Source organism: Scyliorhinus torazame, chromosome 2 (assembly GCF_047496885.1).
Source record: "Scyliorhinus torazame isolate Kashiwa2021f chromosome 2, sScyTor2.1, whole genome shotgun sequence".
Taxonomy (NCBI): domain Eukaryota; kingdom Metazoa; phylum Chordata; class Chondrichthyes; order Carcharhiniformes; family Scyliorhinidae; genus Scyliorhinus; species Scyliorhinus torazame.
In genome coordinates this window covers 119,089,532-119,117,031 of record NC_092708.1, presented here as the reverse complement: position 1 = coordinate 119,117,031, position 27,500 = coordinate 119,089,532, and the positions used below count along the sequence as shown (strand labels likewise).

Sequence of the window (27,500 nt, the reverse complement as noted above, 5' to 3'; positions counted from 1 at the left end):
TTTTTCAATCCAGCTCCTCACTCGGTTTCCACGTAGCCGTATCTCCCCCAAGCAGCGCCCCCCCCCGCCCCCGACCACCCCCCCCCCCATACCAGCTTCCCCTTCTCCCCAGCAGCAGCAACCCAGTTAACCCCCCCCCCCCCCCGCTAGATCCCAAACTAGCATAATTGCACCCCCCATGTTGCTCCCAGAAATCAGCAAACTCTGGCCGACCTCGGCTTCCCCCCGTGACCTCGGCTCCCACTGTGCGAGGCCCCCTCCTTCCTGCTTCCCTGTTCCCGCCGTGATTACCATAGCACGGGAACAAAGCCCGCGCTTCCCTTTTGGCCCCGCCCCCAATGGCCGGCGCCCTCAGCTCCTCATCCTCCCTCCCCCCCTCCCCCACGACATGGGGAAGAGAGAAAAGTTACAGGGTCGCAGGATTAACAACTTGGGAAGTCATCTCTTCCCTCTTTTCCCCCCCTTCATCCCACATATTCACCCCCCCACTTTGTCCCAAACGTTCTTTTTATGGCCCGCTCACTCCAGTTTCTCCTCGACAATAAATGTCCACGCCTCATCTGCCGTTTCGAAGTAGTGGTGTTTCCCTTGATGTGTGACCCACAGTCTTGCCGGTTACAGCATTCCAAATTTAATCTTCCGTTTGTGCAGCACCGCCTTGGCCCGATTAAAGCTTGCCCTCCTTCTCGCCACCTCCGCACTCCAATCTTGATATACACGGATCACCGCGTTCTCCCACCTACTGCCCCGAGTTTCCTTATATCGGAGAAATCTCACCACTATGGCTCGAGGAATTTCTCCAGCCCTCGGTCTTCGCGCCATAACTCGATAGGCTCCCTCCACCTCCAGCGGACCCGTCGGGGCCTCCGATCCCATTAACGAGTGCAGCATCGTGCTCACATATGCCCCGACGTCCGCCCCTTCTACACCTTCGGGAAGACCAAGAATCCTTAAATTCTTCCTCCTCGCATCATTCTCCAGCACTTCCAGCCTTTCCACACACCTTGTGTGTTGTGCCTCGTGCATCTCCGTTTTCACCACCAGGCCTTGTATGTCGTCCTCATTCTCAGCAGCCTTTGCCTTCACGACCCGAAGCTCCTGTTCCTGGGTCTTTTGCTCCTCCTTTAGCCCCTCAATCGCTTGTAATATCGGGGCCAACAGCTCCTTCTTCATCTCCTTTTTGAGTTCTTCCACGCAACGCCGCAGGAACTCTTGTTGGTCAGGGCCCCATATTAAACTGCCTCCTTCCGACGCCATCTTGCTTTGTGCCTGCCTTCCTGGCCACTGCGCTAGAGGATCCACCGCAATCCGGCCACTTTCCTCTCTTTTTTCCATCCGTGTCCAGGGGGGATTCCCTTCTGGATTCCAGCACAGTGTTTCTTGCCGTTAGAATTGCCGTTGGGGCTCCTATCAAGAGCCCAAAAGTCCGTTCCACCGGGAGCTGCCGAAACGTGCGACCTAGCTGGTCATCGCCGCACCCGGACACTTTTAAACAAACCTTCCGTTCCACTTTTAACAGTGAATTCAGTAGGATTTGATACCAAACTGTGTCTTGACGGCTCACAATTGCTTTAACTCTCAACTCCCAGACTGTATTAAAATGGCATCAAACATTTGTTTTGCCTTTGGAAAGCTGCTGTCTCACTTTAAATCTGGTTACTGCAATTGTCTCTTTAACTCAGAACACTTTTTTTTACTCTTCCTTGAATTTTTCTGCACCATAGCTTGGCCTCTGTTCACTTAACTCCAGGCTTCTTGGACATTTCTCTAGCTTCCTTAACTAGCTGGCCTTCAAGCGTTCCGGTATCTGTTTTCTTAACCATTACTCCATAGTATGGTGTTTCTTCTCGCAAGGCGGCGAGAGATGTTCTCTCTTTAGCCTTCTAAAACCAATTGCTTCTGGATTGGATTGGATTTGATTGTCACGTGTACAGAGATACAGTGAAAAACATTGCTCTGCGTACAGTCCAGACAGATTGTTCCATACATTACAAAAACATTGGACATACATAAATACACAATGTAAATACATAGGCACAGGCATTGGGTGAAGCGTACAGAGTATAGTACTACTCAGTAGAGAAAATGTGTGAAGAGCTCAGTTCAATCCATAAGAGGGTCATTCAGGAGTCTGGTAACAGCGGGGAAGAAGCTGTTTTTGAACCTGTTGGTGCGTTTCTATTAGTTTCTGTTTTGGCAGAACTGTGAGAGCTGCCCTCTCTCTCACAAACCTATCTTCAACTACAATCAAATTAGCTAAACTAAAACCTAAAAGCTTCTCTACCTTAGAAGGCGCCGGTTGTTAAGTAATACCCACATGCTTATACCATTTATTTATCCTTCACGCCGTAGCCTTCTCCAAGCACAACAGAAACACAACTGGAACTTAACCAATCCCACAGATGCAAAGTCCGTTGTCCTGCATGAATCTAACTATAGATTTTACCCTTCCAGGCACAGAAACATTAAATTTAACCCACTTAAAACTATGCCTTATTTCTAATTTTTACGAATACAAATTTAAATCCCTTCAAACTACCATTATTTTCCTAACAGCTTTCCTAATTAACTGGCAACATGGATTTATGAAAGGGAAATCATGTTTACAAACTACTGGAGTTTTTTGAGGATGTAACTAGTAGAATAGATAAGGGTGATACAGTGGATGTGGTAAGCTTGGATTCTCAGGAAGTTAATGAAGTCCCACATAAGAGGTTAGTGTGCAAAATTAAAGTACATGGGATTAGGAGTAATGGATTGAGAATTGGTCAGCAGACAAAAAACAGTAGGAATAAATGGGTCTTTTTCGAAGTGGCAGGCAGTGACAAGTGGGGTCCCTCAGGGATCAGTGCTTGGGCCCTAGCTTTACACAATACTCATCAATTATTTGGATGATGGAACCAAATGTAATACGTCCAAGATTGCTGATGACACAGAACTTAGTGGGAATGTGAGTGGTGAAGAGAATGTTAAGAAGCTTCAAGGTAATTTAGACAAGTTGAGTGAGTGGGCAAATACATGGCAGATGCAGAGTAACGTGGATAAATATGAAATTATCCACTTCAGATGGAGTAATAGAATATCAGATTATTATTTGAATGGTGATAGTTTGAGAAATGTTAATGTTCAAAAGGACCTGGTTATCCTTCCACATCAGTCACTGAAAGCAAGCATGCAAGTATATCAAGCAATTAGGAAGGCAAATGGTATGTTGACCTTTGTTGCAAGAGGACTTGAGTACAAGAGCAAAGATGTCTGACTGCAGTTGTACAGTGTTTCGGTGAGACCACACCTGGAGTAGTGTGTGCAGTTTTGGTCTCCTTATCCAAGAAAGGATATACTTACCATGGAGGGTGTGGAACAAAGGTTCAGCTGACTGATTCCTGGGATGGCAGGATTGTTCTGTGAGGAGAGATTGGGTCGACTGGGCCCGTATTCAATGGAATTTAAAACAATAAGAGGGGATTTAATTGAAACATTTAAAATTCTGACAGGGCTGGGCAGACCAGATGCAGGAATGTTGTTTCCCCTGACTGGGAAGTCTAGAACAAGGGGTCATAATCTCAGGATATGGGGTAGGTCATTTAGGACTGAGAGAAGGACAAATTTCTTCACTCAAGTGGTGAACCTGTGAATTTCTCTGCCACAGAAGGCGGTGGAGGCCAAGTCACTGAATATTAAAGCAGGAAATAGATGTCAAAGGGGATGGGAAGAGCGTGGAAGTATGGCGTTGAGATAGAGGATCAGACGTAATCATATTGAGTGGTAGAGCAGGTTCAAAGGATTGAATGGCTTACTCCCGTTCCTATTTTCTATGTTTCTATGTTATTTTGTCCTAAATTATAATTTCTAGACGTTTCCCCACCACCGGGTTAAACTGACTGGCCTGTAATTTCTAGGCTTATTTTTACACCTTTTTTGAGCAACGGTGTAACATTTGCAACTTTCCAATTCTCTGGCACCATTCCAGAGTCTAAGGAAGATGAGAAATTATGACCTGTACCTCCACAATTTCCATTCTCATTTCCCTCTGTTTCCTTGGATGCATTCTATCAGGTCCTGGTGCCTTATCTACTTTAAGTTGAAATAGTCATGTTTCAATGCACATTACCAGGTCTAAATAATAATCATCTTTATTGGTGTCACAAGCAGGCTTACATCAATACTGCAATGAAGTTACTGTGAAAATAGCCTGCTCCCTGGTTGGTATTTGAATGTACTGCTCTGAGAAATCGTCCTGAATACACTCTATGCACTCATTATCCAAACTACTTGCGTTCAGATATTGAGCCTTTAATTTTATCCTTTTACGTCCTTGCAAACTCCAGCCTTACAGTTGCATGCTCTGTCCCTTCCTGCCGCACTCTGGTTATCATTACACATATTGTTACCCTGCTCTAGTTCCTCTTTTCTCTTCAATGCACCATATCTCCCCTCACACGACCCCCTTCCCCTACTCTATAGGGAGGATGTGTGGGTGCTTGAATGGGTGCGAAAGAGATATACTAGAATGATTGAGAGATTTTAGTTACAAGGTGAAGTTGGAGAAGCTAAGATTGTTTCCCTTGGAACAAAGGAGGTTGAGGGGAGATTTGATAAAGGTGTACAAGATTATGACTGGTTCAAATAAGGTAGACAAATAAAAGCTGTTCTCATTAGCCAATTGCACAAGAACTAGTAGACGCAGATTTAAGGTTTTGGGCAGGAGATTCGGGGTGGATGTGAGGAAGAACATTTTTACGCGGCGACAAATAATTACCTGGAATTGACTGCCTATGAGGATGCTAGAAGTGAAGACAATGATTGATTTCAAAAGGAAATTTGATGGACACTTAAGAAAAATAAACTTGCAGGGCTATGAGGATATAGTGGAGAAATGGTGCTCACTGGACTGCTCTGGAGAGAGCCAGAATGATGGTGATGGGCCAAATGACCACCTGCTATGTCATAATGACTCTATAACTCTCTGCTTTGTGGCCTATGAACATTGTTTTCTTATCCATTGATTCTACCCTATTCTCTGGCCACTTGTTCAATGTGAACCTGACCATATGAAACCATGGTACCTTGTTTAGTATAAACCAGAGTTTAAATTCCGCGTCCTAACCATGCAAGATCACAAAATTTGTCATCTCTTGACATGGTTTGTTCAATATTTATGTGTCTGCACAAAATTCAACTTGTTCAAATTTCCCCGTTTGCATTTTGCCCTGAACTAAGGTTGATTAACACATCACACATGTCCTTGCTGATCTCGACTAACTCCATGATGCCAATGCATTAAATCTTCATCTCCAACTTCAAATCCCTCTGTGGGTCACCCCATCCTATCTCTGCAACCTCCAGCTGGACAGCACGGTGGCACAGTAGTTACCACTGCTGCCTCACGGCGCCGAGGTCTTAGGTTTGATCCCGTCTCTGGATCACTGTCCGTGTGGAGTTTGCACATTCTCCCCGTGTTTGCGTAGATTTCACCCCCCACAATCCAAAGATGTGCAGAGTAGGTGGATTGGCAATGCTAAATTGCCCCCTTAATTGGAAAAAAATGAATTGGGTACTCATTATCTCTGCAACCTCCGCCTTCCAATACTCTCTGATTCTTGTCTTAATTGTGCATCCTCTTTCTTCACCATCCCAATGGTAACAACACCTTGGTTGATTCTTGGAAGCCTTACTAAACTCCTCGCTCTCATTTAAAAACCTTTCTCAAAACCCATTTTTGACAAGGATTTTAATGACTTCACCTAATCACTGGCTCCAAGGCTCAATGTCCAGGTTTATTCCTCTCCACCATACAATATATTTAGACATTTTCTACATTCTACTGTTGTCAACTTTAAGCCATCCGTCTGATTCTTGAAATTTTACAGCAAACAAAACATTCCTTGATGAAAATGAGTGAAGACTTTGACGGTTTTAGCAGATGCAATGGACAGTATGGTCTACTCCTGCATCTCTCTTTTTTTTTGTATCTCAATCAAAAGCTTTCTACTTTGCTTGATAGAATAAACTTTTAAGTTAGAATATGGCCCAGAATCTGGTATGCGGCGGGGTGGGTGTGCCGGTCACTGATTGTGATTTAAATTGCCGACTTGTGGACTTCCGGTGGCACAGGTGGAGGTCGCATGTTGTGTAGCTCCTGCTCAAGCTTTTGGTTTTTGGCCCTTCACACCTACTGGGGAGAATTTTGCATGATTATTTGTGGGGAAGTCTACGGCAACCAAAGGATGTTGAAAATCCGGAAAAAGAATCAGGGAAAAAGGGCGGGGCCAGGAGTAGCGGTTATGACTGATAGGAGGGGCGAGGGGGGTGGTGAGAGACCCCCGGTCCGGGTGGTAACGTGGAATGTGTGAGGGTTGGGGAGACCGGTGAAGTGAAAAAGAGTTTTCTCGCATTTGAAGAGCTTGAAAGCCAACGTGGTGCACCCACCTGAGGGTGAAGGACCAGATGAGGCTTCAGAAGGGCTGGGTGAGTCAGGTGTTCCACTCAGGCTTTGACAGTAGGGCCCAGGGGGAGGTATCAATTCTGGTAAGTGAGAGGGTGAGGTTGCTAGCAGACCCCAAATTTTGTACCAAAATGGGAAAGGTGATTGAGGATTACGTAGCGTTCAGTAGGAATAGGGAGGTTTTGCTGTCAGTGGTATGGGAAGCGTTGAAAGTAGTTTTGAGGGGCGAGGTCATCTCGTTTAAGGCTCAGGTGGACAGAGAGGCAAGAGAGGAGCGGCAGCGTTTGATAGAGGAAATTGTGGGAGGTGGATGGAAGGTATGCGGAGGATCCGACTCCAGATATTCTGGTGAGGAGGAAGGAGCTATAGGTGAGGTTTGACCATGTATCTGTTGGAAATGCAGTTTGGCAGTTGAGGCGGGCGAGAGGAGCCATGTATGAGTATGGGAAGAAGACCAGCCACTTGTTGGTGCGCCAGCTCCGCTGGCAGGTGGCTGTGAGGGATTGTTCAGGTCTGTGATGGGACAGGGGAGCTGGTAGTGGCACCGGAGCAGGTGAACAAGGCATTTGAGATGTTTTATAAGAATTTGTATAAGTCAGAGACTCCGGAGGATGAGTCAGACATGAGGGCGTTTTGGGGGATTGGAGCGTCCTGAAATAGGAGACGGCAGGGTTGGAGGAGCCAGTGGGGGTGGAAGAACTATGGGTAGCAATAGGGACAATGCATACAGGTGAGGCACTGGGGCCAGATGGTTTCCCGGTAGAGTTTTCTAAAAGGTTTATGGATAAGTTGCCGCTGTTGTTGGTGAGATGTTTGAGGACGAGATGTTTGAGGACGCGATGGCTAAGGGGCCACTGCCAGAGACAATGGCATAGGCATCCATTTCATTATTGCTTAAGAAGGACAAGGACCCGGTGGAGTGTGGGTGTATAGGCCTATATCTGTGTTGAATGTGGCTATCAAGGTATTGGCGAAGGTGCTGGCGCTTAGGTCAGAAGAGTGCTTCCTGAACGTGATTGGAGAGGATCGGGCGGAGTTCGTAAAGGGCAGACAGTTGTCATCAAATGTGCGGCGTCTGTTGAACGTGGTGCTTTCTCCAGCAGAAGGGAGGGGGTTGCAGGTGGTGGTGGCATTGAATGCATTGGATGCATTGAAGGTGTTTGTGTGGAGCGGAGCTATTTGTTTGCAGTGTTGGAGAGGTTTGGGATTGGGCCTAAGTTTGTAAGCATGGGTGAATTTGTTGTAAAAGGATTCAATGGCATGAGTGCGAACAAATGAAATGAATTCAGGGTACTTTCCGTTGCATGGGGGAACAAAGCAGAGGTGCCCTATGTCCCCCTTCTGTTTGCACTGGCTACACCTGGGCAGGACTGGAACCAATGTCCGAGGGGGGTTGTTTGCTAGCGCTGTTGGGGAGGGTTTAACTAAGATGGCAGGGGGATGGGACCCAATGCAGGAAGTCAGAAGATAGTAAAGAGGGGAAACAAAAGCTAGTAAGGAGAGAAGTGGAAGGCAGAGAAACAGATGGAACTGCCTAGTGTTGCTCTCTTTGGTTGGCTCTGAATATGGCGGTCAATATAGTCGCCTTCCTTAATTCTAATTACGTTTGCTCTAGAGTCGCCAGGTATCTTTCGATACCGCCACAAGGTTCAAACCCAAATACTGATCAAAGACTCGATACACCAGTTAGTTAGTTCAAAGTCAATGCTTATTTATTTACACACACAGTTAAATATACTCATGTACGAAACTCTACAGACTAAACTATCACTACAGCTAAAGCCTATACTTAGCTTCGGGCACCCACTCAGTCAGAGGAACAATGGCCGTTGTTCGGTTCTGAGACTGCTGGGGTCGAACTGGTACAGGGGAACAGCTAAGGTCGTCTGTCTGGTAGCATGCATTGACCTTGGACTTACTTCCTTCTGGTGCAGCTGGTGGACAGGTCTCTCCTCGGTGAGAGCCGGGTCCAAGAGAACGATTCTCTCTTGGGGGCTCCTTCTTGTACCCAAAGGGGCTTCGCGCTCTTTTGGGCGAGTCTTGAACTTGGCCCCAATCAATTGGGCCGTTTCTTGATCATTCCTATTGATTTCATCCAATAAAGGGGTGGGTGCCCTGATGTCTGGGCATGTCCTAGGTGGCCGTTGGCCTGTTTTGTTTCGGTCTCCTCTGGCGCCGGGGTGTCTGCCTTAGTATCTGTTACTCAAGTGTTACTCTTTTGTTCCCGGAGATGGGCCATTAGTATGCTAATGGGCCTACAGTTTTGGTCTTGTCTGGGAGCTGCGGCTCCAATATACAGACAAGCTCTGAACCTGCTTGTTTTCTCAGCATTGTCCATTTTCCCTGCAATCTTTGCAAAGTGTCCATTTTGTAATCGGGAAGTGGCCATCCCAGATGGCTACACTAGTATGGCAGGGAGGTGCGAACCAGAGCAGTAGGTCAGCAGGAGAAGAGCTACAGACTAAGGCCAGTAAGATTAAGAGGAAGAGCAGGCAGGGAGTGGTTGGTCAACGCAGCGGGGCAGGTGGGCTGAAGTGCATTAGTCTCAATGTGAGGAGTATTTCAGGTAAGACAGATGAACTTAGAGCTTGGATTAGTATGTGGAATTATGATGTTGTTGCTATTACAGAAACTTGATTGAAAGAGGGACAGGATTGGCAACTAAACATTCCAGGCTTTAGATGCTTCAGGCAGGATAGAGGGGGATGCAAAATGGATGGGGGAGTTGCATTATTGGTTCAGGAGAATTTCACAGCTGTGCTGAGGGAGGACCTTGGAGGGTTCAGGCAGCGAGGCAATATGGGCAGAGCTCAGGAATAGGAAGGGTGCAGTCACAATGTTGGGGGTTTACTACAGACCTCCTAACAGCCAGCGGGAGATAGAGGAGCAGATATGCAGACAGATCTTGGAAAGATGCATAAACAATAGAATTGTTGTGGTGGGTGATTTTAACTTTCCTTATATTGACTGGGACACACTTACTGTCAGAGGCATGGATGGAGCAGAATTTATAAGGAGCGTCCAAGAGGGTTTTTTGAAACAATATAGAAATAGCCCAATTTGGAAAGGGGCCATATTAGACCTGGTGCTGGGAAATGAGCCCGGCCAGGTGATCGAAGTTTCAGTCGGGGATCATTTCGGGAACAGTGATCATAATTCTGTAAGTTTTAAGCTGCTTATGGATAAGGACAAAAGTGGCCCTCAGGGGAAGGTGTTAGACTGGGGGAAGGCTAATTACAACAGCATTAGGCAGGATCTGGAGAGTGTTGACTGGGCGAGGCTGTTTGAGGGAAAATCAACATCCAGTATGTGGGAGGCTTTCAAATATCAGTTGATTAGAATTCAGGACTGGCATGTACCTGTGAGGATGCAGATAAGGGTGGCAAGTATAGGGAACCCTGGATAACGAGAGATATTATGAACCTTGTCAAAAAGAAAAAGGAAACATTCGTAAGGTCTAAAAGACTTAGGACAGATGAAGCCCTTGAAGAATATAAAGAAAGTAGGAAGGAATTTAAGGTAGGAGTTAGGAAGGCTAAAAGGGGTCATGAAATGTCGTTGGCAAACAGGATTAAGGAAATGCCGAAGGCATTTTGTACATATGTAAAGAGCAAGAGGGTAGCCAGAGAAAGGGTTGGTCCATCAAGGATATTGGAGGGAATCTATGTATGGAACCAGAGGAAATGGGAGAGATACTAAATGAATACGTTGCCTCCGTATTCACCAAAGAGGATTCGGTGGATGAGGAGTATAGGGTAGAGTGTGTAGATATTGTTGATATTAATAAAGAGGTGCTGGACATTTAAAAAGCATTAAAGGAAATAGGTCCCCAGGCCCTGGTGGGAGCTATCCCAGAATACTGAGGGAGGCAAGGGAGGAAATTGCTGGGGCCTTGACAGTAATCTTTGTATCCTCATTGGCTACAGGTGACGTTCCAGAGGACTGGAGAGTAGCCAATGTTGTTCCATTGTTTAAGAAGGGCAGCAGGGATAATCCAGGAAATTATAGGCCGGTGAGCCTTATGTCAGTGGTCGGGAAAGTATTGGAAAAGATTCTTAGAGATAAGGGGTGGGATTCTCCGACCCCCCCCGCCGAATTGGAGAATCGCCGGGGGGCTGGCGTGAATCCCGCCCCCGCCGGTTGCCGAATTCTCTGGCACCGGATATTCGGCGGGGGCGGGAATCGTGCCGCGCCGGTTGGCGGGCCCCCCCGGCAATTCTCCTGCCTGCGATGGGCCGAAGTCCCGCTGCTGGAATGCCTGTCCCGCCGGCGAGAATCAAACCACCTCTCTTACCAGCGGGACAAGGCGCCGCAGGCAGGCTCCGGGGTCCTAGGGGGGGTGCGGGGCGATCTGGCCCCGGGGGGTGCCCCCACGGTGGCCTGGCCCGCAATCGGGGCCCACTGATCCGCGGGCGGGCCTGTGCTGTGGGGGCACTCTTTTCCTTCCGCCTTTGCCATGGTCTCCACCATGGCAGAGGCGGAAGAGACCCCCTCCACTGCACATGCGCGGGGATGCCGTGAGTGGCCACTGACGCTCCCGCGCATGCGCCGCCCGGCAAAGTCAGTTTCGTGCCAGCTGGCGGGGCACCTAAGGCCTTTCCCGCCAGCTGGCGGGGCGGAAATCAGTCCGGCTCGGGCCTAGCCCCTCAAGGTGAGGGCTCGGCCCCTCACGATGCGGAGACTTCCGCACCTTTGGGGCGGCGCGATGCCAGACTGATTCGCGCCATTTTTGGCGCCAGTCGGCGGACATCGCGCCGATTGCAGAGAATCCCGCCCAAGATTTACTCACATTTGCAAACATATGGACTTATTAGTGATGGACAGCATGGTTTTGTGAAGGGGAGGTCCTGCCTCACTAATTTGATCGAGTTTTTTGAGGAAGTGACAAAGATGATAGATGAGGGGAAGGCAGTAGATATTGTATACATGGACTTCAGTAAAGCCTTTGACAAGGTACCTCATGGTAGACTGGTACAAAAGGTGAAGTCACACGGGATGAGAGGAGAGCTGGCAAGTTGAATACAGAACTGGCTTGGGCACAGAAGACAGAGGATAGAAGTCGAAGGGTGCTTTTCTGAATGGAAGGCTGTGACTAGCGGCATTCCACATGGATCAGTTCTGAGGTCTTTGATGTTCATGGTGTATATAAATGATTTGGAAGAAAATGTAACTGGTTTGATTAGTAAGTTCGCAGCCGACACAAAAATTAGTGGAGTTGAGGATCGTCAAAGGATACAGCAGGATATAAACTGGTTGGAGTCTTGGACGGAGAAGGGGCAAATGGAGTTTACTCCGGACAAGTGTGAGGTAATTCGCTTTGGAAGGTCCAATGAATGTTAGAATTACACAGTAAATAGTAGAACTCTTGTGAGTACTGACAGGCAGAGAGATCTGGGCGTGCATGTCCACCGATCACTGAAAGTGGCAATGCATGTGGATAAGGTGGTCAAGAAGGCATACGGCATGCTGGCCTTCATCGGTCGGGGCATTGAATATAAAAATTGGGCAAGTCATGTTGCAGACTTAGTTAGGCCTCATTTGGAATATTGTGCACAATTCTGGTCACCACACTACCAGAAGGATGTGGATGCTTTGGAGAGGGTACAGAAGCGATTTACTAGGATGTTGCCCGGTATGGAGGGCATTAGCTATGAGGAGAGGTTAGATAAACTCGGTCTGTTCTCACTGAACGACGGAGGTTGAGAGGCGACTTGATAGAGGTCTACAAGATTATGAGTCACATGGACAGAGTGGATAGTCAGATGCTTTTTCCTAGGGTAGTATGGTAGCACAGTGGGTAGCACTGTTGCTTCACAGCTCCAGGGTCCCAGGTTCGATTCCCGGCTTGGGTCACGGCCTGTGCGGAGTCTGCATGTTCTCCCCATGTCTGTGTGGGTGTCCTCCGGGTGCTCCAATTTCCTCCCACAAGTCCCGAAAGACGTGCTGTTAGGTAATTTGAACATTCTGAATTCTCCCTCTGTGTACCCGAACAGGCGCCAGAATGTGGCAACTAGGGGCTTTTCACAGTAACTTCATTGCAGTGTTAAATGTAAGCCTACTTGTGACAATAAAGATTATTATAGGATGAGCCGGTTGTTTGAGGGGGTGGAGGATATTTGTAAACGGTGTGGGAGGGGCCCAGCCAATCACCTACACATAATCTGGTCCTGCCCAAAGTTGGAGAAATTTTGGAGGTCGTTCTTCAGCACCATGTCGCCAATTTTGCATGTGGATTTAGAGCCCTGTCCACTGGGGGTCATATTCGGGGTGCTGGATTAATCGGTGTTGCAGACGGGAGCAGATATTTTAGCCTTTGCCTCGTTGATCACTCGCAGGCGGGTTCTGTTGGGGTGGAGGTCAGCTTCTCCGCCCTGCGCCTCAGTGTGGCTGGTGGATTTAATGGAGTCTTGCACTTAGAAAAGGTGAAATTTGCTCGAAGAGGAGTGAGTGAGGGGTTCCATAAAAGATGGGGTTTGTTTATACCATATTTTGGAGAGCTGGTTGCCTTTAACTGCTAGAGGGGTGGGGAGGGATTGAGGTAGGGAGATTGATGGGGTGTTGGGGATGGCGGTAGATACAAGGGTTGGTGTTTGGTTTATTTTGTTTTGCAATGTTATGGGTGTTAAATGTACAAATGTTAAAATTTGAATAAAAATAATCGGATAAAAAAAATAAATTGCCCACTTGTGCTGGATGGAGCCTTTCCCCCCTTCCAGTTCTGGCTGCAGTTTTAATCCAGCAAAGAACTGAGTCAAGAGGCCAAATATGGGCAGCACGATAGCACAGTGGTTAGCACTATTGCTTCACAGCACCAGGGACCCAGGTTCGATTCCCGGCTTGGGTCACTGTCTGTGTGGAGTCTGCCATTCTCCCAGTGTCTGCGTGGGTTTCCTCCGGGTTCTCCGGTTTCCTCCCACAAGTCCCGAAAGACATGCTCGTTAGGTAATTTGGACATTCTGAATGGACATTCTGAATTCTCCCTCTGTGTACCCAAAGAGGTGCCGGAATGTGGCGACTAGGGGCTTTTCACAGCAACTTCATTGCAGTGTTAATGTAAGCCTACTTGTGACACTAATAAAGATTATTAAATGGTTAGTGTAATGCCAGCGTAGCCATGCTCCCCCTTTTTATCTTGAGTTGAAGACACGCCCCTTAAGGTCCATCTTCAGTTCATTGACTTACACTCTTTTTAAATGGACTTGTCACCTTGGAAACGGCACAGCCTCAACCCCCAACAATGCGCACCGTCATTACACTCTCAATGATGTTCACCCTCCCCCTGCCCAACAATGGTCACTCCCCCTATAATGTTCACCCCCTCATCCTTGACAATAGGCACCACCATCAACCCACAAGAATGCTCACCCTAACATTGTTCACTCCTTCCCCTAATCCCCTGACAATGCTAAATCCTTCCCTCAACCCCTGACAATGAGCACCCCCTCACCTCTGATATTGTTCACCTTCTCCCTCACCCCACCATCCCTCAATGATGAGCACCGCTGACAATGCTCATCTCGTCCTTCAGACTCAGCCCCAACAATTCTCAGTCCCTCTCTCACCCCTGATAATGCCGGGGATGGTGAGCGTGAGCATTTTCGGAAATTGTCGGAATGTGGGCGGGGGGTGAACAATTTAGGTTTCCTCAAGGCACAGACATCTTAGTTCAGGAATTAGGTTCATAAACCTTGCCTGAACTCCCTACAATGATTCTTCAAATTCCATCTAACATGGAAACTAAAATTGAAAACAGTGCTTCAGATGTGGTCACAACAAATCTGGAAGCCACGTCAATATTACCTTCTTGTGCTTATAGGTCAAACTCTTGCTTTATATTTAAATAATTTATTTGCTTTTATTCAATACGCATGAACACAGAACCAACAACTTGAACAACATATCGATCAAAATGTCCGTGTATCCTCAACCTAAGATACAAACTGACTGACCTCTGTTTTTCCACAGATGCTATCTAAACTGCCAGTTTTCCCTGCATGTTCTGCGTTTGTCCAGAAATTTTTTCTGCAAAGTTCATGGAAATTTTTATTTATTTGTGTCCCTGACTATTGTGCTTTTATTAGCTCCTGCATCATGATTTGAGGTTAACCCCATCAGTGATTGCAAATGGGAAACACAAAAGAAAAGGGTGTTCATAATATGTTCAAATAAACAAAAGTTTGTTACTGAGCGAATTTATACTTGTGTTCATCTTTTTCTTTAGCTCCAAACACACATCTCTCCTATGGAGACTGGAATTAAGACCGGCCCAAAGACCTTTAGCACCGTATTGAAAAGCTAGGTTATTCTATACTGCAAGGCTGCTTGACAAAAACACTATTAAACTACTCATCTCCTGCAGACAGGGATGAATGCTCTCTGTAAACATATCTTTCTCTTCCAGAGGCTTGCACTTTTGTAAAGATTAACTCAGCATGCAGAGTCCAATACTGTTGCATGCTGTACCCATGAGAAAAAAGAAAATCACTCTAAACCTCATAGATTGCCTCATAGGTCAGACTTTTTGACTATCTCCAATGGCAAATGTTCAGCATTTTTTTGAAAATGGCACTACTTTACTGGACTGAGAGCTCAGAGGTTTGTGAACTATATTTTCCTAACAATCTCACAAACTTCATTTAGTAATGTCTCAGATCTTACTCAAGTGGTACATTTCCTCGTGCGCCCAGTTCGTTTGCCTTTTACCTGCAGCGCAATAATTTTGTACCCTGCAAGTTGGTGAAAGTGCAAACTGTTAGCAACATAGGGAGGGTAATGGGGTATTCTAGGGCTTCGTTAATGTTGGGACCAACTGTCCATTTTCTTAACCAATGAAATGTAAGGATTGAGAAAGAAAGAGGAACGGCGTAGAAAGAAATAGTGGGTGAATTTGAGCTCGCATTAGCCGTCAGTGAGAACGGGCAGAGAATTCAGCGAGAATTAGAAACACGATTCTCTCCAACGAGATCGTGATTTCCGATTTTACAGGCCCCTTGCCGACGGTGTGATGAGAAATCTGCCGTGGAAGGCCGGGAACCTTATTATTATACATTATAAAGTCATTAGTGAGCCTTCCCTCCAGGACTTCCCCACTCATTGAATATTCATCAGTCCCACCGACGCGATTTTCAACAGCTGTATAAAAACGAGACCCTGGTGACCTCCCCTCCGGGATATCGGAGGTGAGCGTTCAGGTCGCCATTACCATACAGGGTGCCTGTCGCAGCGGGAGCAACAGAGGACGTGGGGGTTCAACTCGGGGCTGGGGTGAGTGTTTTCAGTCTTGGCATCTCGGAGAGTGGGGTCATCGCAAGCCTTAGTGGCCCTTCATGTCTGTGAGCCTCTAGGTGTAAAGGTATCTGGCAGCATATATACAGGCAGTGCTTCCTGTGTCTTGTTGCTGCGCCTATGGAGATATCGCCACTGAGGGAATCCCCTGCAAAGTGGCAGCTGGAAAGTGGGTGAGATTAGGTGAATCTATAAGATCAGCATTCGGGGTAACTGTGAGGTTCTTGGGAGACCAGGCTGCATGGGCAGAGTGGGGGACTCTGAGAAGGGGTGTTTTCCAACCTCTTGAGGCCTGAAGACCCATACAGGGGGAAGGACTATTGCAGTGAGAAGGAACCCCCAGGCAGCACTGTGAAGATAAAAGGCATGAGTTGTATGGGAAGTTCAAGGCCACTGGTGATGGAGGCCAGACTGTCAGGGATTAGTTTCTGGGTGGCTGGTTGTTCCAGTTCAAAGGCTTGTTTAATCTGAAGCCCATGTGAGCTGGGGGATGAGGGTGCCTTAAGGAAGCAGTTGACAAGCTAATTGCAGTCTTCATACGACCAGGTGTGCCTCACCTGCTACAAGTGAAAACCAGTTGCCAGATCAGCTCCCTAACCCTTCCTTGATAAGTCAATTGTGCCAATTAAGGGGAGGCAGTGGCGAAGTGGTATTGTCGCTGGACTAATAATCCAGAGACCCAGGGTAATGCTTTGGGACACGGGTTCCAATCCCACCAAGGCAGATGGTGAAATTTGAATTCAATAAAAATTTGAAATTAAAAGTCTAACGATATCCATAAAACCACTGTCAATTGTCGTAAAAACCCATCTGGTTTACTGATGTCCTTTAGGGAAGGAAATCTGTCATCCTTACCTGATCTCGCCTACATGTGACCCACAGCAATGTGGTTGACTGTTAAATATCCTCAGGGATGAGCAATAAATGCTGACCCAGCCAGTGATGCCCACATCCCATGAATGAATAAAGAAAACTTAAGTCAGCATTGCAATACATAAGTGTGCCTCTGATAGGTGCCCAATTTTTAACCCTTTGAAGGAGGAGGACCTCCTCATGAACCTGATCCATGTCATCAACAGGTCCAGGCGATCAAGGGGGGTGGTGCGACCCGACTATTTACCCCTCAAACATGGCCGTATTTGTGGCTGGGTGTCCCTGGAGAGAGCATGGGGTTTCCACTGGCACGCTCAAGACCTTCCGTTCCCATTGGGCGCCTTAATCACATTTTGGCTTGATGTGTTTAAGTTTCATTTGTGATTTGCTTTTTGGTTTAAAGCAGTTTCACTTAAGGACTGTCCCTTCAATTTGTTCCTCAGTTTATTTGATTTAGTTTACTTGGTTATTTGTGTTCATCAAAATAGTTGGAAACATTGCCCCCAAGTACTGAACCCCAAGATTCATATTCACTGGAGATGGCATTATGGCAAAGTCTCTCATCATTCACCCCATTTAAGGCGATGAATGGGGGCATGGTCTACTCCTCTGTGAGATCAGAACACTAGTCCATTACATGCACTCGGCTGCCCTAACATGATATTCTTGCGCGCGTGCGTGCGGGGCGGGGGGGGGGGGGAAAGAGGAGAAAGAGAGAGAGGCAATTAGGAACCGCTGAGACACTCAGGAGTTCAAGCGCTTCATTCAGATGCAGTTGAGAGGGACAACTGTGGGGAAGTGGCTATTGTGTGACAGGGAAGGGAGTGTGGTTTAGGGGAAAGTTGCTCACATAGCGGGACGTGCAAGGGTGGATGTCCCAGATGTTGAGAGGACCAAGGGTCATGTCATTGTCAGGAATCCTCATCACTCATTTTGATACTCTCTTCCTTTCATTAGAGAATGATGGAGCCAGTCGAGTTGGCAATTCTATTGATTGCATTCGACCAGTGGCAGCGACATCGATGGGAACAAAGCCCTGTACAAGAGGCGGAGGCTAGGCCCATTGCTCTTCCAGGAGCAAGGTCACAGAGGGCGGAGCCTCAGAGGAGACACTACCGACCAATTGTATTGTGATGTCAGACTTCCTACCTCCAGATTTCAGAGCTTTGATGCAGGAGAAGACAGTCTGTCCAGGTGGACGGTGAACTACCTATGCCAGGCAATGCAAGAGTTGGCACTACATGGACTGGGAGGTAACCATTGCCTGTGGCCCTTAAAGTTACTGGTACTCTGAAGCCCTACGCCAGCAGCATATCCCAGTCAGCCATGCACATGTGCATAAGGGAGGGTGGAGATGCACTATTCACATGTACATAAACATGGACCGGGACCAAGCGACCCAGGATACTAGGCCATGGGTTTCACCCGAATAGCAGGCATACCCCAAGTGCACGGCGTACCACTCACTCAATGTCCAGCTCATGTGATCACGTGATGCGTATCATGAAGATGTGTGCCAGTTACCCGGAAATGTTCATGATAGTTACATCTTAGTTACATCTTGCAGCACTCACTGATCCCAGCCGCCTTTGAGAGAAAGCAGCGGCTGGAGGATGGCTCCTCAGGAACAAAGGGTATCCACTTAGGAGGTGGCTGATGGCACCAGTGCAGAAGCCACAAACGCTCGGTGAAACTCGCTACAACGAGGCTCATGCATCAACACGCGCGCTGGTCGAGAAGGCGATTGGACTGCTCAAGATGCGGTTCCGGTGCCTGGACCGGTCGGGTGGAGTCCACCAATACAGACCCCAGAGAGTATCCCTCATCATTGTGGTCTGCTGCTCTCTGGAAAACCAGGAATTGCAGCAGGGGAGAGCAGTGGACCAAGTTGAGATGGAGAACCATCCTATCTTCTCAGATGAGGAGGAGGAAGGCAGCGAGGGTCAACATGTGGAGGAGGAAGGACCTTGTCCAATGAACAGGGCCCGCATGGGGCGAAGGTCTAGGGATGCCCTCATAGCATCTCAGCTTAGGAGTGAAGAGTTCTCAACACCGTCAGCCCTTGGCACCCTCATCACAAGAGAAGAGTGGCAGACATGAGAGGCATGAGCGTTGATGTGTGTGAGTGTGGGGGTGTGTGTTGCTTTCTATGCATGGGGGTTGGGTGGGTGCTAGGGGTCCCATGCCAACAACATGCTGCATAGTCAGTGAGGAAGATGCAAGAGACATAGCGCTGCGATTCTCATACTCCACAGGGATGAAGCACCAAGTGTACATGGGGGGTTTGCGAAGCATGGCGCCATGAAATGATAGCATGCAGGAAGAAAGTGATGTTTAATACAACATTGATATTACAATGATGACTTATCTCTACTCGTGCCTAGGTTCATCCTTGCCCACTAGGTGCCTATAGTTTCTTACTCTTCCTCATCCCCCCGCTATGTCTAGCTGTATCCCCCAGATCCACAGTTGAGGTTGAGGTGGCCCTGCTGCTTTCCATGTACTGTTGCCTGAGGTGAGCTTGGCAGGCGCCCCTAGGAGGGCCGGGACCTTGAAGTCCCGGGCCTACTTTCGTGTTTCAGGGTTCACGGGTATTGCAATGCTGTCCTCCTCGGTGTATGAGCTGGAGATGTGTCGCTCACAGGGAGGGGGATGTCAGATGGGCTTGACACCCCAGGGTCTCTTGGATGGAAGACTCTGGGCTGCGCTCCTACCAACCTTCTTACCTTTGGGTGCCTTGGCCCCTGGGCTCCTCCATGGGGATTTAGAGTGAAATCCAGAAGCTCCTCTGTCCTCTGGAGATGACAGACGTGGATTCCCACTAGTGCCTGCATCGTGCAGTTGAAGTCCTGCACCATGGAGCTCATCCTCAGCCATGGAGGTCATGAGCTGAACCATTTAGCGGATGTGCCCCGCTATGGAGTGCACATCCTGTGCCAAGGTCTCCATTGTGAACACCCACCGTCTACCAGCACAGGTACTCGCACACCTCGGTGGGATTAACTAGTAGGCAGCCTTCTGGGTAACTGACTGGTGAGAAGCTCACAGCTGAAGATCCACAGCAGGTGGAGGAACGAACATCCCAGGGAACCGGCAACCCGAGGGATGCTGCTGCCCAGGACTCGGCTTAGCCTCTGGCCGATGGCGTGCCTCTGGGTCCAATCGTCCCACAGTTGTTGGAAATGCAAAGGCAGAGTTGAGAGCATCAGGAAAGGATAACAGCATCCCTCCTTGGACTGAAAGGCCGACTGAGGAGTCCCATTGCCTTCTGTCTGAAGAGATGGTGCCCTCACTCCAATGCAACAAGGCCAATGCTGTGAGTACCTGTGCGGTAGAGGGTGGGAGACAGCTGTAACACCTCCTCAATGAGTATCTCTGGGATGTCACCCTCAGAGTTGCTCGGGTCTGTGGTGTCCAGAAGGACGGTCCAGGCTGGTCGGCTGATTGACCTGCAAGGAAAGCGAGATGGCAATGGGGCATCATGGGGGATAAATGATGGGTGAAAGTTAACTCAAGTGAGGTTTGCACCATGGCTGCATGTATTGATGGCACTCACTTTTTCTGCTGTCCCCACTTCACCCTCTGTCCAGGTGAGGTCCTGCTAATCACTTGCCAGCTCAAAGACACTCTCCTCAAAGAGCATTAGACATCTCAGCTCAGGCATAACTCTGGCATGTGCACGCTCACGCTGATTGTGCTCGAGTTCTTCCTGCAATGAGACAGATGGGGAGGGTGTAGGCGGAATTCCTAGGTCAGATGGTGATGAAGTCTGGCATGCGTGGGACATGAGAGGGTGCAGGGAAGTGAAGGGCATGATAAGTATTGGGAATCAGTGAGGTGGCGGGTGAACAACAGGTTACCACTGGGTGAACAATAGGCTATCACAGGGAAATCATGAAGAGGAAAGATAGGACAAATAAATCCAGAGCTTTGTGGATGACAAAAAAAATAGAGATCAAGATGAAGAAAAAGTATGTTTATGGCAGATATCAGGATAATATAACTGAGGACCAGGCGGAATATAGAAAGTTTGGAGAGGAAATGAAAAAGAAAAAATGAGAAACTAGGAGAGAGTATGAAAAGAGACCAGCAACTAACATAAAAGGGAACCCCCAAATTTTCTATTGTCACATAAATAATAAAAAGGTGTTAAGGGGAGGAGTAAGGCTGATTAGGGATTGAAAAGGGAATTTACACATGGAGGCAGGAAGCATAGATGAGGTACTGAATTAATATTCTGCATTTGTTTTACCAAGGAAGAAGTCGCACCACAGGCCATGGCGAAAAAGGAGGTAATTTAGATACTTGAAAGGTTTAAAATTGATAATGAGGCGGCATTAGATAGACTCTTTGGATTTAAAGTTGCCAAAGGACTAGAACCTGGTGAGATGCATCCAAAGATATGGAGGGCAATGAGTGGGGAAATTGCAGAGGAACTGGCCATAATTTTCCAGTCTTCCTTAAAATCACAGGTGGTGCCAGAGGACTGGAGAATTACACTCTTGTGCAAACAAGGTACACCAAGGTCTAGTTCAGTAATATATCAGGGAAGTCCCATCATTGACTTCTGAGGATTTCCACTACAAACCTTCCTCCAGTCAAAAAACATCCATTTAACCACTAATCCTATCACTCAGCCAATTTTATATCCATGTTGCTACTGTCTCTTTATTCCATGAGCCATAATTTAGCTCAAAAGTCTGCTGTGTAGCACTGTATCAAACAGCTTTTAGAAGTCCAAGTACACCACATCAGCAACATTACCCTCATCAACCCTCTGTGTTTTATGTTCATAGAACTTCAGCAAATTAGTTCCAACATGATTTAGTTTTCACAAATCCATCTTGGTTTTCCTTAAGTAAAACATATTTTGTCCTGAATTATAGTGCCCAGAAGCTTCCCACCAAAGTTAAATGGACTGGCCTGTAATTGCAGGGTTAATCTTTACAAAGGGTGTACAGGGCACAATTTCAAAATCTGCAGACGTTACGAACATAGAAGCATTGTGTACGATGATGAGAACAGTAGAACTTCAAAAGAACATAGACACATTGGTGGGAAGAATGCAGAGAGACAATATAAAACAAAGGGTGTAATTCTAATGGGTATGCAGGAGCAGGGGCACCTGGGTGTATATATGTGCATAAGGTTGAAGGGCAGGTTGTGAGATCATGGTTAATAAAGCCTGCAGTGTCCTAGTTTTACTAATAGAGGCACAGAGTATAAAGAGCAAAGAAGTTATGTTGAACTTGTATGACATTGTTTTGGCCTCAATTGGAGTATTGCACAAAGTTCTGGGTGCCGCACCATAGGAAAGATGTGAAGGCATTTGAAAGGGTGCATAAAATTACAAGAATGATTCCAGGAATGAGGAACTTCAGTTTCATCAATGGATTGAAGAAGTTGGAGCTGTCCTTTGGGGAAGAGAAGGTTTCGAGAAGATTTGATAGAAGTATTCAAAATCATTAGGGGACTGGACAGAGTGGATAGGGAGAAACTGTTCCATTGGTGGAAGGATGGAGAACAAACGATACGGTGGCACAGTGGTTAGCATAGCCCAAGAGAATGAGGTTCAATTCTGACTTTGGACGACTGTTTGGGGATTGCACTTTCTTTCCGTGTCTGCGTGGGTTTCCTCCGGGTGCTCTCACAGTCCAAAGATGTGCACGTTAGATGGATTGACCATGCTAAATTGCCCCTTTGTGTACAACGGTTAGGTGGGGTTTTGGGGTTGCGGGGATAGGGTGGGGGAGTGGTCCCAGGTGGGGTGCTCTTTCGGAGGATTGGTGCAAACCTGATGGGTCGAACGGTCTCCTTCTGCACTGTAGGGATTCTATGTTCTATGTAAGAGGGCATAGGTTTAAGGTAATTGGCAAAAGAAGCTATGGAAGATATTAAGAGAAACTTTTTCACACAGTGCATGGTTGAGATCTGGAATGTACTGCCTGACAGTGCTGTGGAGGCAAGTCAATTGAGGCATTCAAGGGGGAATTTGATTGTTATCTGAAAAGGAAAGACATGCAGGGTTATGGGGGGAAGGCAGGGTAATGTAATAATGTGCATCGCTCACTCAGGGAGCTGGTGCAGCCATGAGCTCAATGGCTTCCTTCTTTACTGTAACAATTTTGCGGTTCTGTACATCACCCAAACATATTGCACTGCAATAATTGACACAATACTTCTGTCTCTCTGCAGAACAATAGGTGGCCCTGTCTAACTGACAGGGAGCTTTAAGGCTACCTGCTCTCACCTCCATGAGGGAAATTATGTTGACAGTCATTCGAGCGCCCACAACTGACCAGGATGGGAATGAAACCAAAGAAGATGGCAGTATGTTCCTATGTAATCCACCTTCTCACTTAACTCACAATGTCTTAAAGAAGCCAGAGGAGGTGAAAGCATGCTTGCTTTTCCCTAGTTCCTCACCGTAATCTCCTCTAGTGCCTTTCTTTTTTCAGATACCCAAAAGCTTTCACCTGGGTAAGCACAAGGTGCGGGAAAATGAAGTGCAAGAGCAGCAGGAGACCAAAAATGAAGAAACACTGCCACCCAATCTCACACTCGCAACTATCAGCACCGAGTAAACTATCAAGGATAAGATATGGTGGGATCTCCACATGATGAGGGGCAGGGTAATTTAATGGATGGGTCGGGCATCTTGCTTGCCAGCTGGAGAGTCAGCAATTGCCTCCTCTAGGAAGGCCTGTAGGTATTAGGTGCCTCTCAGACACTTGAAATGGCAGATTTCCCCTGGGATCGAGGACACCAGGGGTGGAAACTCCACCTATTGAGAGCTATCAGCGAATCAGAGGACAGCAGCTCTTTTGTTCATCAGCATCATCATGGAGGTGGTGGCTGTTGTGGGAATTGCAGCCATTTGAGGCCCAGGATCGAGGAGTGACCCAGGCCACAGGCAAGTTAAGGAGGGAAGGGTTTTGCGACTTGGGGTCAGAAGTGGGGTGTGAGGGGGTCGGCTGCAAAGGCAGCGGGTGGCTCTCAGCTGTCCCTCTCTTTCCCGATACCGGATCCCACAATCGGGCACCGAGTACCTTTGAACGAGGCAGGACACCAGCCACCAACAGATTACTAGAATTGCGGAGGTGTTACCCCAGGTGAGTGACAGTAGCACTGTACTAGCTGGTGTCACCCAACTGCTACCCTTGGGTTTCACAAATTTGATTAAATCCTGAGGAACCAGCAGACTCTTGCAGAATACATGCATTAGCTGCTGCCAACACAGCAGGCATTTACTTGCATGATGTGCTGAGCATGACCTCACACCAAATGTACACTCAGAGAATGGAGCCATTTGTGGTTGCAGTATATCTCAACATTTAACATGTAAAGTCATGTGCATGTAGTCCACAGCACTATGGGAAAGCCCAACATTCTGCCAAAGCCATGTGAACCTCGTTCTGCTTTCTGTTTAGCGGGGTGATAAAGAACTCTCCTCTCCTGGCAAAAAAAGTGTCAGTCACCTCCCATTATGCAGGAGTGGCAGAAAGCTTGGGAGATATTACATGTGTTGCCTGCTCCAGAGTTCCTGACGAAGAAATTCATGGCCAAAGTCACTGCTCTTCTCTGAGCTTGCAAATCTGCCTGCAAGAGGGGACAGAAGTGCGGCAGTATATCCTTTGTAGAATAGAGTCGACGCACACCCGGCTGAGGCTGAGGTGAGGAAAATGTTCCTGGAAGGTCAAGATGACGTCTCCTGCCGAGAGTCAGCAGTGGCTCACGCTTGCCTTGGAGTCATAAGATTCCAGGTTCAAGTCCCACTCCAGGGCTTGAACATCTTGGGCGGGATTCTGCCATAATGAACGGGGCGGGCGACTCCGGCAGGACGGAGTGGCATGAACCACTCCGGCGTCGGGCCGCCCCAAAGGTGCGGAATCCTCCGCATCTTCAGGGGCTAGGCCGGCCCCGGAGTGGTTTGCGGCGGTTGGCGGGGAAGGGGCTTGGCGCCATGCCAATCGTCGCCGCAGGGCCTCCGCCGGCCGGCGCGAGATGACGCATGCGCGGGAGCACCAGCATGTGCTGGCGGCATCCCAGCGCATGCGCAGAGGGCTTCGTCTCCGCACTGGCCATGGTGGACCACAACAGCCACCGGTGCGGAAGGATAGAGTGCCCCCATGGCACAGGTCCACCGCCGGATCGGTGGGCCCCGATCGCGGGCGAGGCCACCGTGGGGGCACCTCCCGGGGCCAGATCCCCCTGCGACCCACCCCCCCCACCGAGAACCCCGGAGGCCACCCGCGCCGCCAGGTCCCTCCGACAATGTTCTACCCCCTCCCGTCAAGTCATGTGCATGCAGGCCACAGCCAGTAAGGACCTACTCTAATTTACGTCGGTAGGACCGGCAAAAAACGGGCAGCCACTCGGCCCATCGCGGGCCGGATATTTGCCGGGGGGGGGGGGGGGCTGCTGCCAGCGGCCGCTAAATGGTGCGACGTGAACCCCGCCCCCACCCTAAAACTGGCAGCAGAGAATTCGGCAGCCGATGTTGAAGCGGGATTCGCGCCGCACCCCCCGCCGGGTCGGAGAATCGGCGGGGGGTGCGGCGCGAATCCCGCTTCAACATCGGCTGCCGAATTCTCTGCCGCCAGTTTTAGGGTGGGGGCGGGGTTCACCCCCCGCCAGGTCGGAGAATCCCGCCCATAATCTGGACTGGCACTGCAGTGCAATATTGAGGGAGTGCTGTTGAAGGTGCCATCTTTGGAATGAAATGTTAAATCGAGACCCCATCTGTCTACTTGGGTGGATATAAAAAAATGCTATGGCAATATTTCAAAGAAGGCATGAACAATATTTATCTCAAATCACAAAATAACAGATTATATTGTCATTATCTCATTGCTGACCCGCTCATTCCGCTGCACAACCAGCCCAGATAAAGCTCATTCCCCTGCACAACCAGCCCAGATAACGCTCAATCTCCAGCACACTACGCCCCAGATAACGCTCATTCCCCTGCACACTCAGCCAAAAAAATGCTCATTCTCCTGCACACTCAGCCCAGATAACGCTCATTCTCCTGCACACTACGCCCCAGATAATGCTCCTTCCCCTGCACACTCAGCCCAGATAACGCTCATTCTCCTGCACACTCAGCCCAGATAACGCTCATTCTCCTGCACACTCAGCCCAGACAATGCTCATTCTCCTGCACACACAGCCCAGACAATGCTCATTCTCCTGCACACTCATCCCAGATAACACTCATTCTCCTGCAAACTCAGCCCAGACAATGCTCATTCTCCTGCACACTCAGCCCAGATAATGCTCATTCTCCTGCACACTCAGCCCAGATAATGCTCATTCTCCTGCACACTCAGCCCAGATAACGCTCATTCTCCTGCACACTCAGCCCAGATAACGCTCATTCTCCTGCAAACTCAGCCCAGATAACGCTCATTCTCCTGCACACTCAGCCCAGACAATGCTCATTCTCCTGCACACTCAGCCCAGACAATGCTCATTCTCCTGCACACACAGCCCAGACAATGCTCATTCTCCTGCAAACTCAGCCCAGACAATGCTCATTCTCCTGCACACACAGCCCAGACAATGCTCATTCTCCTGCACACTCAGCCCAGATAATGCTCATTCTCCTGCACACTCAGCCCAGATAACGCTCATTCTCCTGCACACTCAGCCCAGATAACGCTCATTCTCCTGCACACTCAGCCCAGATAACGCTCATTCCCCTGCACACTCAGCCCATATAACGCTCATTCGCCTGCACAACCAGCCCAGATAACGCTCATTCTCCAGCACACTCAGCCCAGATAACGCTCATTCCCCTGCACACTCAGCCCAGATAACGCTCATTCCCCTGCACACTCAGCCCAGATAATGCTCATTCTCCTGCACACTCAGCCCAGATAACGCTCATTCTCCAGCACACTAAGCCCCAGATAACGCTCATTCCCCTGCACACTCAGCCCAGATAACGCTCATTCCCCTGCACACTCAGCTGCAGATAACGCTCATTCCCCTGCACACTCAGTCCAGATAACGCTCATTCCCCTGCACAACCAGCCCAGATAACGCTCATTCCCCTGCACACTCAGCCCAGATAACGCTCATTCCCCTGCACACTCAGCCCAGATAATGTTCATTCTCCAGCACACTAAGCCCCAGACAATGCTCATTCCCCTGCCCACTCAGCCCCAGACAATGCTCATTCTCCTGCACACTCAGCCCCAGACAATACTCATACCCCTGCCCACTCCGCCCAGATAACGCTCATTCTCCTGCCCACTCAGCCCCAGACACTGCTCCTTCCCCCTGCCCACTCAGCCCCAGACAATGCTCATACCCCTGCCCACTCCGCCCAGATAACGCTCATTCTCCTGCACACTCAGCCCAGATAACGCTCATTCTCCTGCACACTCAGCCCAGACAATGCTTATTCTCCTGCATAACCAGCCCAGATAACGCTCATTCTCCTGCACACTCAGCCCAGATAACGCTCATTCTCCTGCACACTCAGCCCAGTTAACGCTCATTCTCCTGCACACTCAGCCCAGATAACGCTCATTCCCCTGCACACTCAGCCCAGATAACGCTCATTCTCCTGCACACTCAGCCCAGAAAACGCTCATTCTCCTGCACACTCAGCCCAGATAACGCTCATTCTCCTGCACACTCAGCCCAGGCAATGCTCATTCTCCTGCACAACCAGCCCAGATAACGCTCATTCTCCTGCACACTCAGCCCAGATAACGCTCATTCTCCTGCACACTCAGCCCAGACAACGCTTATTCTCCTGCATAACCAGCCCAGATAACGCTCATTCTCCTGCACACTCAGCCCAGATAACGCTCATTCTCCTGCACACTCAGCCCAGATAACGCTCATTCTCCTGCACACTCAGCCCAGATAACGCTCATTCCCC

General features: G+C 48.6%; 1 protein-coding gene and 1 long non-coding RNA gene across 4 annotated transcripts in view; one reads left to right on the top strand and one right to left on the bottom strand.

Annotated features, from left to right (window-relative positions):
• Positions 1-27,500, bottom strand: part of metap1d (methionyl aminopeptidase type 1D (mitochondrial)) — a 253,955-nt gene that overhangs the window by 46,012 nt on the left and 180,443 nt on the right. The window lies entirely within an intron of this gene.
• LOC140391449 (uncharacterized) overlaps positions 1-27,500 on the top strand; it is a 147,486-nt gene that overhangs the window by 54,324 nt on the left and 65,662 nt on the right. The window lies entirely within an intron of this gene.